At 34.3% G+C, this 18,347-nt stretch overlaps 1 pseudogene; it reads left to right on the forward strand.

Moving 5' to 3' along the window:
* The first annotated feature begins 13,665 nt into the window (after positions 1 to 13,665).
* LOC101702840 (26S proteasome regulatory subunit 4 pseudogene) lies at positions 13,666 to 15,009 on the forward strand (annotated as a pseudogene).
* The last annotated feature ends 3,338 nt before the right edge of the window (positions 15,010 to 18,347 follow it).

Consider the following 18,347-nt stretch of genomic DNA (forward strand, 5'->3'; position numbering starts at 1 on the left):
GTCTTACCTTGCCTGGTGGCTTCCCTGTGTTGGGCCTCATGGAGTTGTGACCTTCCTTGTCTTTTTCTAGGGTATTGCCTAAAATTCTTTGGAGTGCTGGTCTGGTGTTCATGAAATTTCTCAGGTGTTCTTTGTCATGGAAGTATCTAATTTCCTCATCCATTTTTGAAAGAGAATTTTGCAGGATTCAATGGTCTAGGTTGGAAGTTATTTTCTTTTAGTTCACTCCAGGCTCTCTTTGATTTTAGGGTTTGTGTTGAGAAGTCTGCTGTGATTTTGATGGGCTTTCCTTTGTAGGTGATTTGTTTCTTTGCTCTAACTGCCTGTAGAATTTTGTTCTTCTGTTGGGTTTCTGGGATCTTGACTATTACATGTCTAGGTGTAGATTTTTTTTGATCATGGCTAGGTGGAGTTCTATATCCCTCACTTATCTGTATGTCCAATTCTCCACCTCTGTCTGGGAAATTTTCTACTATTACTTCTGTGATCAGTTTTTTATGTCAATTGTACTTTCTCCCATTTTTTAGTGGACTCCTATCAGTCTTATGTTATTCTTCTTTGCATCATCTAGCAGCTGCTGGATTGATTTCTCATGGTCCCTTACTATCTTTAAGAAATCTCTGTTTTCATGGTCCTTAACCACAATCCTGTCTTCTATATCTGATATTCTATCTTCAGATTCTCTTAATCTGCTCTGGGTGCTTTCAATGGATTTTTTAATCTCCTCAATATCTGTTTGAATCTGTTTCATGGATTCCATTTCTTTCTTATGTTGGGCATTTGTGGCTTCCAGCATGTTTCTGATCTCATCTATTTTCTTATCTGTTTCTGTTCTAGAGCCTCTAATCATGTCTTTCACTCTACTCACCATCTCTGTAGTTATCTGGGAAATTATTTCTGCTTTGAATTTTTCTAAAGCCTCATGCATCTGTTTTGTTACTTCCTGTGCTATCAGTTCAGGGTGTCCAGGTGGTTGATTATCAGACTTTTCCACCTCATTTCTCCTAGAATTTGCCTTTTCTGGGGTGGAAGCCTGAGTTTTTTCCTCGCTCAAATGTCTTCTCATTTTTGTTTTTGGTATTGTCCTTGGTTAATTCCTGGCTTGACATTTCAAAACTGCTTAATGTTGGTATCTTTGTTGCTTGTGTTTAAAACCCTAGTGGAATAATTGCTTTTCAGAGATGTCTTCCAGATATAGCTGGTCTTAGGTTTTGAGACTCTAATGACTCTGAGGCAATTTCATTTTCATTATACCAGGAAGGACAACTGATTAGATCAATCACAACATCTTAGCCCAAATGATACAATCAGCAACACCATAGCATCAAGCACAGCTTAGAAAATGACAATTTGTGGTAGTTATTAATCTATCACATTTAACTGTGTGAATTAAATCAAAGCTGAGGACCAACTCAACATATGTTTATAGTGAATAAACGCTTCAATATAGCAACTTTACCCTTTGGGATGGGGAGTTAGAAGGAGTTGGGGAGGGAGGGACAGGTAGAAAGATCAGGAAAGATTAGCGGTGAGGCCAGAAGACACAGGAAGATCACACAAACTCTAAGAAATTGTTAAAGGCAAGAGGAAAAGGCAGAATGAAAGAACAAAGACATGAACAGAACCACCTAACAGCAATAGGGAGGCTAGATACTGTATTTACTTTCCTTTAAAACTAATAATTATCAAGAGAATGAAAAAGAGAAGAAAAGAAAAATAAAGGAGAAATCCAAATTCAGTCCAGAAAGGAACAAATAGGGAGATGAAGAGCAATGTGGGACAGTGAGAGAATGAGAGAGAGAGAGAGAGAGAGAGAGAGAGAGAGAGAGAGAGAGAGAGAGAGAGAGAGAGAGAGAGAGAGAGAGAGAGAGAGAGAAAACAAAAGAAAAAAAGAGAAAAGTAAAAATTTGAAAAGAGTAGAAAAAAGTAAAAATTAAGAATTAAAAATAAGAAATTTTTTTTTCTTTTTTGCAAATAACAAAAAATAAAAATGAAGGGTCTCCTTCAGGGTATGTCTCTGCTGTGACAGTAGGGAATGTAGGCAGCCGTGTGCATATACAAGTCAGTGAGTCTCAGCAAGCCAGTAGCAGACCTGTGAGATCCAGGGAGATTTCTGGCTGCTAGTCCCAAGTTGAGCTCCCTGTCCTCCTGCAGGGTTGAACTCTGCAATATTCTACTGGAGGTTCCAGTTGCCCTTCCCCTGAAGATAGGTTCTTATGGGAGGTGATGATCCCTCCAACTGATCAAATATGGTGGTCTGGTGTGCCTTTATTGTAGAGATTCTCTTTAATTTTCTGCTGAGCTTCAGTTTGCATTGAGGAGCCTGAGAGGCCCTCTTTCTGTTGCTAAATTCTGCTCTATATTGTGGCACTCAGGACAAATGGCTTTATACTCCCCTGTGCCTCTGTAGTGTGGAACCAGGTAGCAGAAGAGCCAGGAGGCCGGAGACAGGGGTGGGAGGTGGGGGGTGGCATAATGGGAGGGCGGGACTGGGCCCTGCAGTCACTCTCCTGGCTAAGTGGAGGGCTGGATGGAGCAGGGGCTTCAAGTTGCGCCTGGGTCCTCACTGTACCATGGGCAGACATTTAATTTTGGTTCTTTATGCTGTAGTTACTATTCATCCATTCATAGAGTCAATATTTGCTGAACATCTATTTCATACCAATTAAGAATAGGGGCACATATTCAATTTAAAAATTTGGAATATTAATATATGAAGTTGAGCAAGAATAATAAGCATCATGTAAGATATATAAAATGTAATTTTTATTTATTTATTACATAAAAAAGAATAAACCAAATGTGAGGGCATATTTTACGAATAATTTGTGTGTTGGGGGCTTCACATTAGAAAGACTTATGTGCATTTCTTAGTGAAATGCAGTTATACTCTTGATCACCTGAAAATAATCTATAAAGGCAAGGTGTGTAATTACTAATTCAAAGATGTTTGGTAAACTTTCTTGGAAAGGAAAAATACACAGTTGTTTCAAAAGGGAACACCAAAGGAAATCACTATGGGGTTCAGTAAGAATTGCCTGTGTAGATGTGTTCCTCAGGTGGGAAGGTCTGTGGGGGCTCTCATACTAAACTCTATTAGAGGCTTCTTAGACTGTGGTTATGACTCACCTCAGCAAGGCTGGTGTGGCCAAGTGATACCTAATGACTAGGAAAAACTAGCTCAGAGGAAGGACGGTCTGAACTACCCAAAAAGAATACAAATAGAAGCACAGAGGCTTTGAAGTAGGTCAGATTATGTTAGAGTTTTGGCTTTAGACCTTAACAATAAAATTGCCTTTGGAAAAAATCTGAATCTCTTGTGTTGCTATATGAAAAGTAGAAATAACTTTAATTTCTCAGGGTTCTTGTTTGTAAAACATCTGCCTTTAGTACACAACAATAATAGTGCTATTATTACCAGATTTCATGAATGGTAATTTTTAAAATAGTTTCCACACATAGATTCCACAGAAACAATCAGATTTTTGTGTTATGTAATAACACGGAAAAAAATCCTTATCCATTACTGAGAAACTATTCATTTCACTGGCAAATTTTTTTTCTAATGTGTTCAGATCATCATTTGTGCCAAAAGGCAAGACTATCAGCTTTTGTTAAACTAAAGATTTCTAACATTTGGAGAATCTGAATATCTAACAGAGGATGTGATGGTTAACTTTTATACTTCTCTCTGTGTTATTGGATCTTTTTCTCAGGAGAATCTTGATTTATATGTCAGATAAAAAGACAAAAAGTGAAGGAGACAGCACTAAGTCTTTATTAAATTTAAAAGTTAAAATTGAAAGCAGAAGTTGAAGTTTATTTTAAAATACATATCATAGTCAATATTTTCTCATTGTCTTTTTCTATAATCTAGTGCCTAAGAATGACTTCATGTTGGGGCTTAAAGAACTGAAGGAATTATCCAACAAGTCATGTTTCTCAGTAAAAGCAGATGACTGGACAAGATTATGAAGGTCTCCCAACCTCCTATCCATTAGCTTTTATAATAACTGGTATGTAAGCCCTGATATTATTGGCAAAAGTAAAGCATGGCAGAGTTTGACTTTGAGGACTTTAAAAGTGCTTTAAAGGGTCACTATTTATCAGCTTATTTGCTGACTTATCTTGGCTTGGCTAGAAGGGATACTTAACTGCTGAAGCACATAGCTGAAGCAATTGAAATTTATGATATTTTTGTAGGTCACCTTTAACATAATTAAAGTAGAGTTAATTATACATATATTTTATTCTACAGGTAATAAAGACAAATAAAGTAGGTAGTCTATTCATTGCACTTAGAGGACCAGACTAGACACCGAATACTACAGGTGGAATACATTTTCTTAAAGTGTCCATTGCATTCAGGCTACGGATAAAGTCTACTATGAGTATGAAGGAATTCATTACATTTTATTATTTTTAGCCTCTTCACTTCTTAAAAAAAGCTAATCTTTCCACATACTCTACATGCATCTTAACCTTAATAAAAAAATTTCAAGAAGAAAGAAAAATTATCGTGCTTCTTCACATAAAATTAAATTCCCACAAGGACTGTAGTCTCTACTGTAAGTAATTTGTTTTTCCTGAGGTGAAATTAAATACTCAGCTGAATGTAGTGTTTCCAGAAACTGGTTTTCATTTCTGGCTTTTTCCTTAAGAAAAACATGAACTCTTTATTTCTTTTAATTTCCACTCATCTCTGTCTTAGTTTTTTAAAAGAACTTCAAAATTTTTCAAGTCAAAGCTCCTAGACAACCTGAGAGATTATAATAAAAGTTCCCCTTTTTACCTGAACCTTATTATTGCTTCTCAGCTTTTTGTCTAAGATCAAGTGTAGTATCTACCTGAGCCTTATATTTTTGTGTTATTTCTGTAGTTATTCTTTTTATTCAGTAATTGACAATTTGACCCATGGCAATTTTGTACAATTTTAAAAATGCCTAAATATCTATATGTTCTTTTTAGCATAGAAAATTGTCATCTAACCCTAAGTTGGAGTAGTAAAAGAAAGAGCAGATATTATGTTTAAGATAATTTCATTTTATTTTATTTTTAGTTAAACACAGTTGACAAAAATCATATATATTTAAGGTATATGTCATGTTTTGTGATACATATACATTATAAAATGACTCGTAACTAACATATCCATCACAGGATAGAATGTCAATAACAACAAACAATGGAGATGGAGGAAAATCATTAAAAGAATAAAAGTTCTTGAATGCAAATCGAGTTTTATATTTTACCTCTGTCTCAGAATAACATTTTACCTTCATGTCAACAGTAAAAGAATTATGACATCCTTATAGATTTTAAGAAATACAAAGTTATTATTTGGTCTCATCTTTCTAGAGCAAACACAGTAACATTGATATTGAAAATAATATTAATGGGAGTTTTGGATTTAAAACAGGCTTGTGATAATATAATGAAATATTAGCACCTGCTGCAAGAATTCTTAGAATATTATTGTCATACATTATAATTTGGGCATAATTATGAGTAAGAAAAATGGACTTGATTATAAAATTAAAATGCTTAATTTAACACTGTTGAAGAATTCTTGGCCTTTAAAGCTATTGTTCCTAATTAAATATTTAATATTCATCAGTAATTCTTGTCACATAATTTAAATTACATTTATTTCAAATTATATTGATTTTTCAGTTACTTTATCTTCAACATAGACAATCATTATTGTTATTAAATGGAATTCTCATTATGAATCTGAATGCTACCATGAGAAAAAAAAACCTTCTTAATTCCTAAGTAAACTTCAGTCATATATTGCTTGGTTTCAATATCTACATTATTTTATTTATATTTTTATTTATTTAATCTCTAATTGTCAAAGACATAATTCATGGAATATATTATGATGAATGTAAATAAATATAGAAGGGATTGAAAGCTTGAAAAATAAAAAAACCAAAAATACTCTTATAGAAAGGTCAGTTAAATCTATTGAACAATTTACAATTTTCAATGTCATGTTAAAAGGAGAGGAAGTCTGTACTAAGTCTAATAAGGCCAGTATAATATTCCCCTGATTTTCCTGGAGCCTTTCTATTGGGCAACCAGTTCATGCAATTATTTTGTATGTATTGCATTCACAAACCTGAATACAGGGCTCCTGTCTAGTCTTTTTTTCTGACCCTATTCTTTTATGTCTTTTCTGAGCATTTGAATTCTAGGTTAATATTTTTATATACATTAATATCATTGATAATGTATATAAAAATAGTAATGTGTGCATTGCATAAACATATCTGTCTTTCCAATATTCTGAGTTTTATTGCTCTTACATGCTTTTTATTTGATGTTTTAGTTTGTTGTAATGTACTAGTTCATTTGGTATCTGTTAGAAAGAAGCAGTTCTTTCTTTAGAAAACATCAATGACTAGATAGAGAAATGAGAGAGAAGAAGTGGTGGAGGAGAGTAGAGGAGAAAGGAAAATATATTTTCTAATTTTATCTGAGAAAGTGAAATTGTAAAGATACATTACGAAATTTCCTGCTGAAAACTAAAAGCACTTTGTCTGTGGAATAACTGAGAAAAAGAAAATATATCAAGACAAGGAAATAAGTTTAGTTCCTTCTAATTTTACTTTTAAAAACATTTTTAACATTCTTTTCTTTATTGAGATTTTTAACTTTCACACAGTAAAATGTACAAATATTAAACATACAACTTAATGAAAATCTGAAATTCTATCCCTCTATCTTACTGTTATTGAGGACAAGCTGTATAGGAGAATTATAACACCCTAAGGGATCTTCCTCTGCCTGTGTAATTCCATTTTCTTCTCCTTGTCAGTGATTACTACTGTATTGGTTGTTAAGCCTCTTGCTTATTTGGCTGAGTTCTGTTGTTGTTTGGTTACTGCAATTCTGACCTTTAAGCTGATTAATTTTTAAAATTATCCTGTTACTAGTTCTCAAAAACACTTTTTAGAGCAGTTTCATGTTCACAGTAGCACTGAGAGTAAGGTCCAGATATCCCATACAGCTCCCATCCCACACATGAGTAGCCTCCCCCATTATCAGCATCATGCACAGAGTAGTGCGTTTGTTACAATTGATGAACTCGTGCTGACTCATCATTATGACCCAAAGTCAAGAGTTTACATTATAAACTCGTGGTGTTAAATATTTTGTGGATTTGGACAAATGTATAACGATATATATCCACTAGTGTAATATTATACAAAATATTTTGACTGTTGTGCTTTTTCACTCTTCTTTCCCTGTAACTCCGGGCAATTATTGATCTTTTTACTGTCTCCAATTTTGCTTTTTCCAGGATATCATATGGTTGAAATCATATAGTATGTAGTCCTTTTCAGGTTGGCTTCATTCCTTTAGTGATATGCACTCAAGTTTCTTCCATGTTTTTTCATGGCTTGATAGCTCATTTCTTTTTATTGTTGACATAATTTGATTTTACTACATCCTAAAGTCTCCTAGCAATCCTTACTTCTTCTGCATGTGCTCTCAAGGTAGTGACAAGTAATCAAAGTCTATGATAGCATTGCCTTTAAGTGAGTAGAAGCATAAGAGGAGTAACATTTACATTTCAAGTATGCAATACTATTTTGTCCTAATTTACCCTAAACAAAAGTTTGTATAATTTTAAAGAAGAAACTAAAATAGGTTTATCCTGCTTTTGTAGTCCAGAGGAGAGTCTATACATAGAAAATACATAACACTTTATACAAAGTAGGGATTTATATTATTACAAAAGTATTTTCTTGAGAAAAAATAGTTCAGTGTAAGATATGTGTTTTGGAGTCAGTCAACTGAATTCAAGTATCTCTTCATGTAACTTCATCCTTAATTCATAAAATTTAAATAATAGCCCACTGTATGGACATTATAATCATTCAGTTGGATAACTCATATTGTGTTCAAAGTGTTGTTCATTTAATATAAGCTATTATTTCATATACAATGAAATAATTATTTCATTATGTCTTTGTTAGGGAGAATCTATTTTACTAAAATCTATTCTACTAAAGACCTGGAGAACACATCTATATTTTAAAAAATACTCAACTCATCTTTACCTATGGTTCTAAAAGACAGAAACAAATCTACCAAATAAAATTTTACTTTCTATTTACATCAATTTACCATTTTATATTTTAGTTTAGAATAATTTAATATGTTTAGTTCAACATCTGTCATTCCTGTAAAAAGAGTAATCAACTAGATAATAGAAGTAGAAATAATAAAGACGAAAGTATGGTAGGAATGAAGGAAGGTGAAAAAGAAAAAAATATGTATTCACAGATATCTAGTGAAAAAAACCAGTAAAGATCCATATAGTTTCTTCTGTTGGTTTCCCCTGTTTTATGTTTTCATTTCCTTAACCATTGGCATCTCTGCATGATTCTCTACAAACTTTTTCAGGTGAAGAGTGACACAAACCACAACAACTGTATCTATTTTCCAAGAGCAGAGTCAGCAGCACTGCTTCATGATCAGTAAAAGTTATATTAAAGTGAAATAACTTTATACTATTGTTCTAACATATTGATGAGATATTAAATGAGTGTATTTAAAATTTAAAGATCATTCTGGCTTCAGTGCCTGAGATAATGTGAGGAAAATAAGTAGGAGACTACGTAAATGGCCCAGGAATGAGAAATGACAGTTTGTCAAGCCCAGTGGAGATGGATATGTGAAGTACATATATTCAAAACATCTTAGGAAAATGTGAACATCCTAAAAATAATGGATAGTGAAAGGGATTATGAACAAAATATAGATATCACTGATGAACTGATGACTTTATATTTTCTGCATTGCAGTACTGAGTAGATTATTGAGCTATTCGTGCAAACATGACATACTGGAAAATGGTTAGTTTTCAGGGCTAAGAAGAGTAGATGGCCATGAACTTGGTTTGGACAGACTGAGTTTGACACTCTTATCTTTCCTCTGCCTCACAATAATTCATGTCTATCCCCCATGAAAAACAAGTTAATCCAAACCCAGCATCCCTCAAAGTTTTAACTGACTCTACCATCAGCCTAAGTGCATCATCAACTCGGAAAGTCCCAAATGAAATCTAAATCATTTACTCAGATATAGGTGACATTCTGGGTATGGCCATCCTGGGGCAAATTTCCTGTCCATCTATACATATGTGGTCTAAAAAATGAGTTATACATTTGCAAAATAAAATGACAGATAGGAATAGAAGAGAGAAATTCTAAATGGGAGAAATTTAAAATAATAAAGGAATTACTGGTCTTAATATGTTCAAAATGTAGAAGGACAAATTCCAGTAAGTTTCAAGGACTGGGATAATCTCCTATGGTTTATCTTTAAGCCCCAACCCTCTGATTATGCACAGGTCCCTAATCCAGGTGTCCATCTATACCTTCTGGTTTGGTGCCTGCAGCTCTTCTCTTGAAGTTGTTCCTTTTATTTAAAGGTTAGCATATACTCACTCCCATATAGTTCTAGCATCCTTTCTCCTGCCAATAGAATCCCAGGAATTTTCTTTATTTTGTGACATCTCTGTCACTGTCCATTCTTTGTTATTCTAGGTCCAAAGCAACAGAGTTAAGCACCATGGACTGAAAGCTCTGAAAATGTGAGCCAAAATAAACCTTCTCTTTTTATAAGGTGTTTATCTCAGATGTTTTATCAAGATAGAAAATTGATTAATGCTTGAGTTATATGATATTAGAATGGCTACAGCATCACTAGCTAATCAGAACTTTTTAGCCTTATTATAATCTTATGTAGCCACCATCATATGTTTTCTCTATCGTTGACCAAAACATACTTATGCAACATGTAACTGTGTTTATATAGATATATTATATATATAATTATAAATATATATAACTTTTAAGAATATTTTATTCAACCTTTTAATACTTATAAATTGAGGGTTGTACTATTATAGCTATGGATAGTTAATTTGATTCTAGATTTCTATTTTCCTAAACCTCATTAAATATATTGCTAATTCTTTCAATTAAAGAATTATGAAAATCTGTGTAATCTTGATATAACTGTTAAACACACTAAAATCAAGAATAAAATTATCAAAGATTTTATGATATCCATTGTATGTTCATGCAGTTGTCAGCTGGATGTGTATGTGGCATAGAGATGTGTGCATAGGTGTTAATAGGTGTGATTTAATGAAAAAATCATCTCACTAGGTTTTGAATGTATGTGATTGGTTAGAAGAAGTTGAGAATTTAATGAAGATATAAATTTAACACAGGTTAAGTATAAGTCAACCATTTGAAAAGTCTGCTTAAAAATTATTGCATTTGATAACTTTCTGCACAACATAACAGACCATTTTGTGCTCTTGTCAGTTAATTTCTAAATCACTGTGTTTATTATAAACACCACAGTTTTTGATGGGCATTGACAAAATGGGACATAGGCAGAGAGATTAATTAATGCCTTTGGAGAAGAAAAGAGTGGAAAAAACTGAAGGCTAATTAATAATAATAATAATAATAATAATAATAATAATAATAGAACTCTTTTTGTAATGTTGAAGTGGTTCCTGGAAATTGAATTAGAGTTATAGAATTTTTTTTTTTGGTATTTTTATTTTTTGGTACCGGGGATCAAACTTGGGTCCTTGTGCTTGTGCAGCAAGCAGCAAAACCACTGAGCTAAATCTCTGGCCCAAGAGTTATAGAATTTCCTTACAGAGTCAGAGGACAGAACTAATAAACATTGTTTATTTTGTCTTACAGCTATAATTATTTAGCATCTTAAGCCATCATAAATTGTTTCACTGTTACCTATTTCAGAAATAAGGGTGGACTTGGCTCTTTTCTTTGGCTTGAGTCTCCTAAGGAAGGTAACATGAACTCTGGACTGGAGGCTCAGGAGGAGAATCCACTTCAATTTGTTCTCAAAATACCCACCTGTGCAATTTTAGGACTGAAATCTTTACTTCCTTCATGGCTTTCCACACTGTTTATGGTCTCAAGTTCTAATAGCCTCTTTTGCATCCAGGAGCATGGAACTTTCATTTTCAAAACCAATTCCTCATGCTCATTCTCTGACCTCCACTTCTGTCTCCTGTCTTTTGCCTCCACCTTTAGAAAGTTCTTGTTTTAAGGTCTCAGGTACTTAGATTGGGATCAGCCTAATTATTCACAAAAATCTACCCATTTCAAAGTCCTTAACCATAATCACATTTGAAGTTTTTTTATCATGTGATATAACATATTCATAGGTTTCAGTGATTAGCGTGTGTATATACATATATATATATTTTTTTTTTGCTGCATTATTTTGTTACCACAGCCACAACTATGAGTTTCAGAAAAAACAGCTTTTGCTTCATTATGGAGAAGAGCTTGAAATAAAACAATTTTTTTCAACACCATTTATTTATTGTCATACGGTGTGCTCTTTTAACTAGAAGTAGATAAAAACCAGCTACATGTTTATTTTTCAGAATTTTAAAGATGGTTCTTAGACTTACCACAAGGGTTTTATTTAATCCTATAATATATATGATTAAGTATAATTAATATTTTCAATAAACATTTCTTTGCTTCCCTGTTGTAATTTGAAAATCTTATTTAGAAAAATGTGTCTTTTCAATACTATTCCTTCATTTCCATAGTTCTCTTATTCATACTTAAGAAATAATTAAAACATTTTCCTTGACTTTTTATCATAGACCAGGGTTCAAGTCTAGGTAAGAATACAGAGTTCACCCAACCTGGTTTACTTCCACTCTGAAAGTTATTCTAAGTTAAATTAGCATTCTCCTACATTAAAGCAGAAAACTAACAATTTTACATTGGATTTAGTATTTATTTCAACTTTGAGACCTTTAAACTCTACTTTACCTAAATCTTTATTGAACCACATGGTTTCAGATGAATAAGAACACAAGAATAATTACATGTGCCAAAAAAGATCAGATTAATAATTATATCACCTACCCTGTATAACATTATGCATTGTTTCTTAAATGACATTGAAATATCTACAGAAGTTGAACTTCTTTTTTTTACTGTCAAAATAGAGGTTTAAAAAATACTTATTGACACTAGCAATAATTATGCTGAGAAAGAAAGTGATAACCTTTAAAATGTCAAGCTGTTTAAACTTTTCAAATTTAAAAAAACATACTATTTGTGAGGTCCTGTCAAGAATACTTAACTAATAAGAGGTCTATGAGAATGTGCTGACAGTAGGCTGACAAGCTCTAAGCCAGAGCAGGATCAAGGCCACTTAGAACCTTGTAGCAATTATCTATGAGAGTCACATACTGGTCTTCTGAATGTCACGTTTACAGGAGGAAGGGGAGGCGATGTCTTGATGAGGCACATGATGCTAGTGATGAAACACTTCAAATCATGGCTGCCATTAATAAGTAGTGGCAGATTAGTGGAATATATGGCCAGGCCAGAATTATAAAAAGTTTAGACATTTTGCAGTGAACTTCAAAAATGCCTTTATCTTCAAATACCAAGAATCCTTACCTATCAGGTAAATTTCTCTCTGCTGAATCATATCTAGATATCACTCTGGTGTATTTTTTTCTTCATTTTGCAGAGGAGTTTGATATGCGCACAAGTCAATGAGCAGCTGAACTGAAATGAACACAACCTGTCACTTAAAGAATTCATCTCCATGGAAGATAATGAATCTGGGATAAAAAAGGAAACAAAACATATTTCCTGCCAGTCAACTGTCAGGATGTTTATTTGTTTCTTTAAGCAGAGTATTCAAATAATAGCATGGAAAACATATTTTTTCTTATAATGTAGTTTAATAAAGAATTTGGGTGAACTGAGAATATTTTCCACTTATCTGTCAGATAATTTCAAAATGAAATTGTTTTATGATTCTAAAGAAGTCAGAAAATCTTTTCCTTAAATTACCCTATTTATGGAAGAAAGTAAATAAACTAAAATAGTGGTAACCAGACGTTGAGGAAAATAGAAGAGAGACAAGGGGAGAAATGTTGGTCAACAGGAACTGGATTATAGTTAGAGACGAGAAATAAGTTCAAACATTTTATTGAATAGTAGATTTTTATAAATAATACATTATATGTTTCCAAAAAAGCCAGAAGAGTTTTAAATATTTTCAACACAAAAAATTAAAGTTTAAGGACAGACATGTACTTTTGTTATTTGAGTATTTAACAGTGATTGAATATATTGAAGCATCTCATAGTATCGTATAAATATGTAAAATTTTATGGATCAATTAAAAATATTAAGTAATTCTTTTGGCAATTGCTCCCCTGTAGCAGTACATTGAGAGTCAAGGGCATCTTGCACTTCCATGGGGCTTGGTGTCTGAAAATCTGATCAAAACCTAACAAGGTAGCTGGACATGGTGGCTCACACCTGTAGCCCTAGCTACTTGGGAGGCTGATGCTGGAGGATTGCAAGTTTGAGGCTAGCATGGACAGACAACTTAGTGAGATCCTCTCTCAAAATAAGAGGGCTAGAGATGTAACTCGGTGATAGAATGGCTTGGGTTCAATCCCTAGTACTGCAAGATAAGTAAGTACATGAATAATTTTCTAAAAACCCAAATGGATTGCCCTTGAGAGCTAAACTATACCGAGCAGATGAAATTATTAAGTTAGTTTTTCCTTAACATAAAAATAGTTTTTAAAAAATCGGTGCAGAGTGCACTTCCGGCAACGGCTCCTGGAGTGGCCGAGGCAAGATGGGTCAAAGTCAGAGAGGTGGTCATGGTCCTGGAGGTGATAAGAAAGATGACAAGGACAAGAGAAAGAAATATGAACCTCCTGTACCAACTAGAGTGGGAAAAAAGAAGAAGAAAACAAAGGGACCAGATGCTGCCAGCAAACTGTAGCTGGTGACACCTCACACTCAGTGCCGCTTAAAACTACTCAAGTTAGAGAGAATTAAAGACTATCTTCTCATGGAGGAAGAATTGATTAGAAATCAGGAACAAATGAAACCATTAGAAGAAAAGCAAGAGGAGGAAAGGTCAAAGGTGGATGATCTGAGGGGGACCCCAAAGTCGGTAGGAACTTTGGAAGAGATCATCGATGACAATCATGCCATTGTGTCTATATCTGTGGGCTCAGAACACTATGTCAGCATCCTTTCGTTTATGGACAAAGATCTGCTCAGTCCTGCTTAACCATAAGGTGCATGCCGTGATCGGGGTGCTGATGGATGACACAGATCCTCTGGTCATGGTGATGAAGGTGGAAAAGGCCCCCCAGGAAACCTATGCTAACATTGGTGAGTTGGACAACCAAATCTAGGAAATTAAGAAATCTGTGGAGCTTCCTCTCACCTATCCTGAATACTATGAAGAGATGGGTATAAAGCCCCCTAAAGGAGTAATTCTCTATGGTCCACCTGGCACAGGTAAAACCTTGTTAGCCAAAGCAGTAGCAAACCAAACCTCAGCCACCTTCTTGAGAGTGGTTGGCTCTGAACTCATTCAGAAGTACCTGGGCGATGGGTCCAAACTTGTGTGGGAATTATTTTGAGTTGCTGAAGAACATGCACCATCCATCGTGTTTATTGATGAAATCAATGCCATTGGTACCAAAAGATATGGTTCAAATTCTGGAGGAGAGAGAGAAATTCAGTGAACAATGTTGGAACTGTTGAACCAGTTGGATGGATTTGATTCATGGGGAGATGTGAAAGTTATCATGGCCACAAACCAAATAGAAACTCTGGATCCAGCACTGATCAGACCAGGGCACATAGACAGGAAGATCGAGTTTCCCCTGCCTGATGATAAGACTAAGAAGTGCATCTTTCAGATTCACACAAGCAGGATGATGCTGGCGGATGATGTGACCTTGGACGGCCTGAACATGGCAAAGGATGATCTCTCCATGCTGACATCAAAGCAATCTGTACAGAAGCTGGGTGGATGGCTTTGAGAGAACACAGAATGAAAATAACAAATGAAGACTTCAAGAAATTTAAAGAAAACGTTCTTTATAAGAAACAGGATGGTACCCCTGAGGGGTTGTATCTCTAGTGAACCACAGCTGCCTTCAGACAAGTGGTTGGGACTTTTCTCAACCTCTGAGAAGGAGGAGGTTTGGGAAGGTGCCCTGAGGGAGACCATGTTCCAGTCGATTTTTATTGGCAAAACATGGCATGTCTTCTCCAGTGTGACATGTAGGGTACCTACCAGATGGCCTTGTCTGTGGTCACTGTGCTGCTTGCTCTCTGCTTCCTAATAAAGTGTGGTCTTTCACAAAAAAAAAAAAATCAGTGCAATAAACACTTAATAAATAAGTGTTACTTGCCTACCTTTCTTCTTGAATGAGGAATACAATGTTGAACAAAATAAAAATTTTATTTATATATTTTGTATTTCAGAAGGGAAAATATATAGTTAAATTAAAGGAAGATTATCTCAGAGAAGTGTTCTGAAAAGAATAATAGGCTTAATGATAGAATATATTAGTGGAGAGGATATAAACACCATTAAAAAAATTCAAAATGTCTAAAACAAGAAAGAAGTGCCTAATGAGACAGAGACATTTCTTCCTTATAACATCATTAAGATTCATTGAGAACTTTCTACCTGCTTAGCTTCTTCTAAGTGTTCTATAAGTAAGTTAGTCCTCAGAAAGCAAGATAACTGAGCAAAGCAACCAAACTCCCAACTCTGGAAGAGCTCACAGCGTAAGCTTAAGAGAGCCTCCTAGTGCGGTTCTCTGGGAAGCAGATGTGAAATAGTCACAGGGAAAAGTTGCACAGAGGTCTGTCATCAATGCCTGGAAAGGAGAGGAAGCATAAAAAAACAAAACCAAACAAATCAAGTCTGGGAAGCGAACAGTGAGGTCCTGAGAAGCAGGCTGTACCTCTCCAGTAGATGTGTGTGGCTGTGTGTGGGGAAATTGCCAAGAAGTTGTATTGAACGTTAATGTGCTTAATGTGGTATTTGATTAGCTACACACTTTGCTTTCTTAGAGTACACATACTGACATTTCATTCACTTACTCATATAGGTGCCACTGCTCTTTTACAGTCATATTTTCTACTTGCAGTGAGGGTAGGATGGAAAGAAGCATCACTTTACATGCAAACAAGATTAAAGCTGATGCTAAAATCAAATTGAAATAGAATTTAATGCATGTTGGTGAGAGCAAATCTTAATTCTTTCCAAGTCCAAACAGAGATGAAAGGTTTCAAATCCCTCTAGGAAGAGAGAGAATCTGTAACTAATATTTATATATATTTATATAATGGCCCTCGTCTTGGATGCTGTTCTACCCACAAGTAGATACTGAGAATGAAATGAGAATTTGTTTCCAAACCACTACTGGTCAAGGACACCATCCTCCGTTCAAATATTTTTTAAATAAAACAAAGATTTTGTTTAAAGGTCTGATAACTTTGGAGGCATTTTACATTTGATAGTCCTGAGTTTTCTTATTCATAAACAAAAGCCTTCTTCCAAATGAGAGTTTTATTTAATAACTCCAAAACCTTTGTTTTTCCAGTACTGGGGATTGAACCCTGGGCCTTCACACTGAGCTATGTCCCCAGCCCATTTTTATTTTTAATTTTGAGACAAGATATGCTATGTCACTAAGCTGCACAGTGTGGACTTGGACACGCAATCTTCCTCCCATGGCTTCCCAGAGGAAATATTTTATAATATTCTTTTAAAAGAATCCACATGTGGGGCTGGGGATTTAGTTCACTGGTGCCGCCACCTGCCTCACACGTGCAAGGTCCTGAGTTTGATCCCTGGTACCAAACAAAAAGTATCTACATGTTTTAAGGCAGACATATTGGTGCATGCCTAGTTAGTCACCATTCAGGAGGCTGAGGTGGAAGGATCATTTTGCCTTCATGGCCAGCCTGGATAGTGAGACCAGTATCAAAAAACAAACCAGAAACAACAATGTCATTACACATTTTTAAAGATTCATTTCTAGGCAATTTTGGTTTTTTATTGTTACAGTAAATGGTATGGTGTAAAATTAGGTTTAACAACTAGATATGGTGTGTTTGATTTGTGTGAGTCAATTTTATTTAGCCATCCAGTTGAATTCCTTTTAATAATTTCAATAATTTGTCTGTAGTGTCTCCTGGCTTTTCTATGCCAATCAGGCCCTGGCTTGGAAATAAAGGCAATTTGTTTTGATTTAAATCCTCACTTTTTTTTTTTTTTAACTTTGTCTCTGTTTGTTAGGATGTCCAATGAATATCAAATAACCATAGTGATGGTAAAAAGAGTAAACTAAAAAAATAAACCTGAAAGGAATGAAAAAATATAACTCATGCTGGATTTTTAGGCCTGATATAAATCGGGTCAAGCTGGTATTGTTTGCAATAAAATATCTTCTATCATTTATTTTAACTGGCTTAAAACTTGATAATGATGCAAATAAGAATAATATGATTTATGTGAGCATTCTTGTCATGTGAGTGAAAAAAATCAGGATTAAAGTTCAGCTACTCTCAGAATAATCCACCAAAATGGATTACTCCAATCATCCTATTCGGAACTCACTACCTCTGTATAAACTACTTTCTGGCTGAAAGTCTAAAGTTACACATTATGAACAAGAGAATAAGTGAGGTGATATGTTTTTGGCAGAAGAGATGCTTTTCTTGCAAAGTATGGTCAGAGATACCCCATCATGTCTCTATCCACTTATGATGTACTTGTCAGGAAAGGAAGTACTTCTGTGGAGAGTTTGTATGGAGAGATTGCATTTTTACAATAATTTCATAGCGCACACATTTATCTGTTGAACTATATGGTCAAGATTCTCTTTCTGCATTTCTTCACAATATATATTATGCTACTTGTAATTCTAATTCGTGCACTTCTTGAATCCAAATTGTGTTGTTATGGTCTCTCAAAGTCTCTTCTTTTCCTAATACAACAACACTGCTTTTCCTTTTCTTTCTGTCCTCATTGTTTCTGCACTCGTTGAATATATAACACTTCTGTCTGATTGTTCCCTCTTGGTCTTTTAAGTTTTGCAGTAATTTTAAGTCACAAAGAAAATAAAGTTCAATATTATGTATTAAAATGTTGTATATCTTACTCCTTGAGGCCTCTCACAAGTATTCTCAGAAATTGTTTTTGTCAAGATGAATATGGTATGGGATTTCAGGAGAAACAAGACACATAATTTATACTTCCAACTTTGAGTTAAATTACTATCATGTTCATACCTCATAAACACACAGGTCTCTAAGAAGTAGGCACTAATTGAAATACTAGCTGATAAATAAAATACTGTATATGTAAGAATCTACATAAACCATCTATAAGATATTCATTGTCATTTTTATCAGGTGTTCATTTTCAAAAAGTTTTCTTTTAATTAAAATTTGTTTATT

This window comes from Heterocephalus glaber, unplaced genomic scaffold (genome assembly GCF_053883595.1).
Source record: "Heterocephalus glaber isolate CG9 unplaced genomic scaffold, H.glaber_assembly_v1.0 deba00001553, whole genome shotgun sequence".
NCBI classification, from domain to species: domain Eukaryota; kingdom Metazoa; phylum Chordata; class Mammalia; order Rodentia; family Bathyergidae; genus Heterocephalus; species Heterocephalus glaber.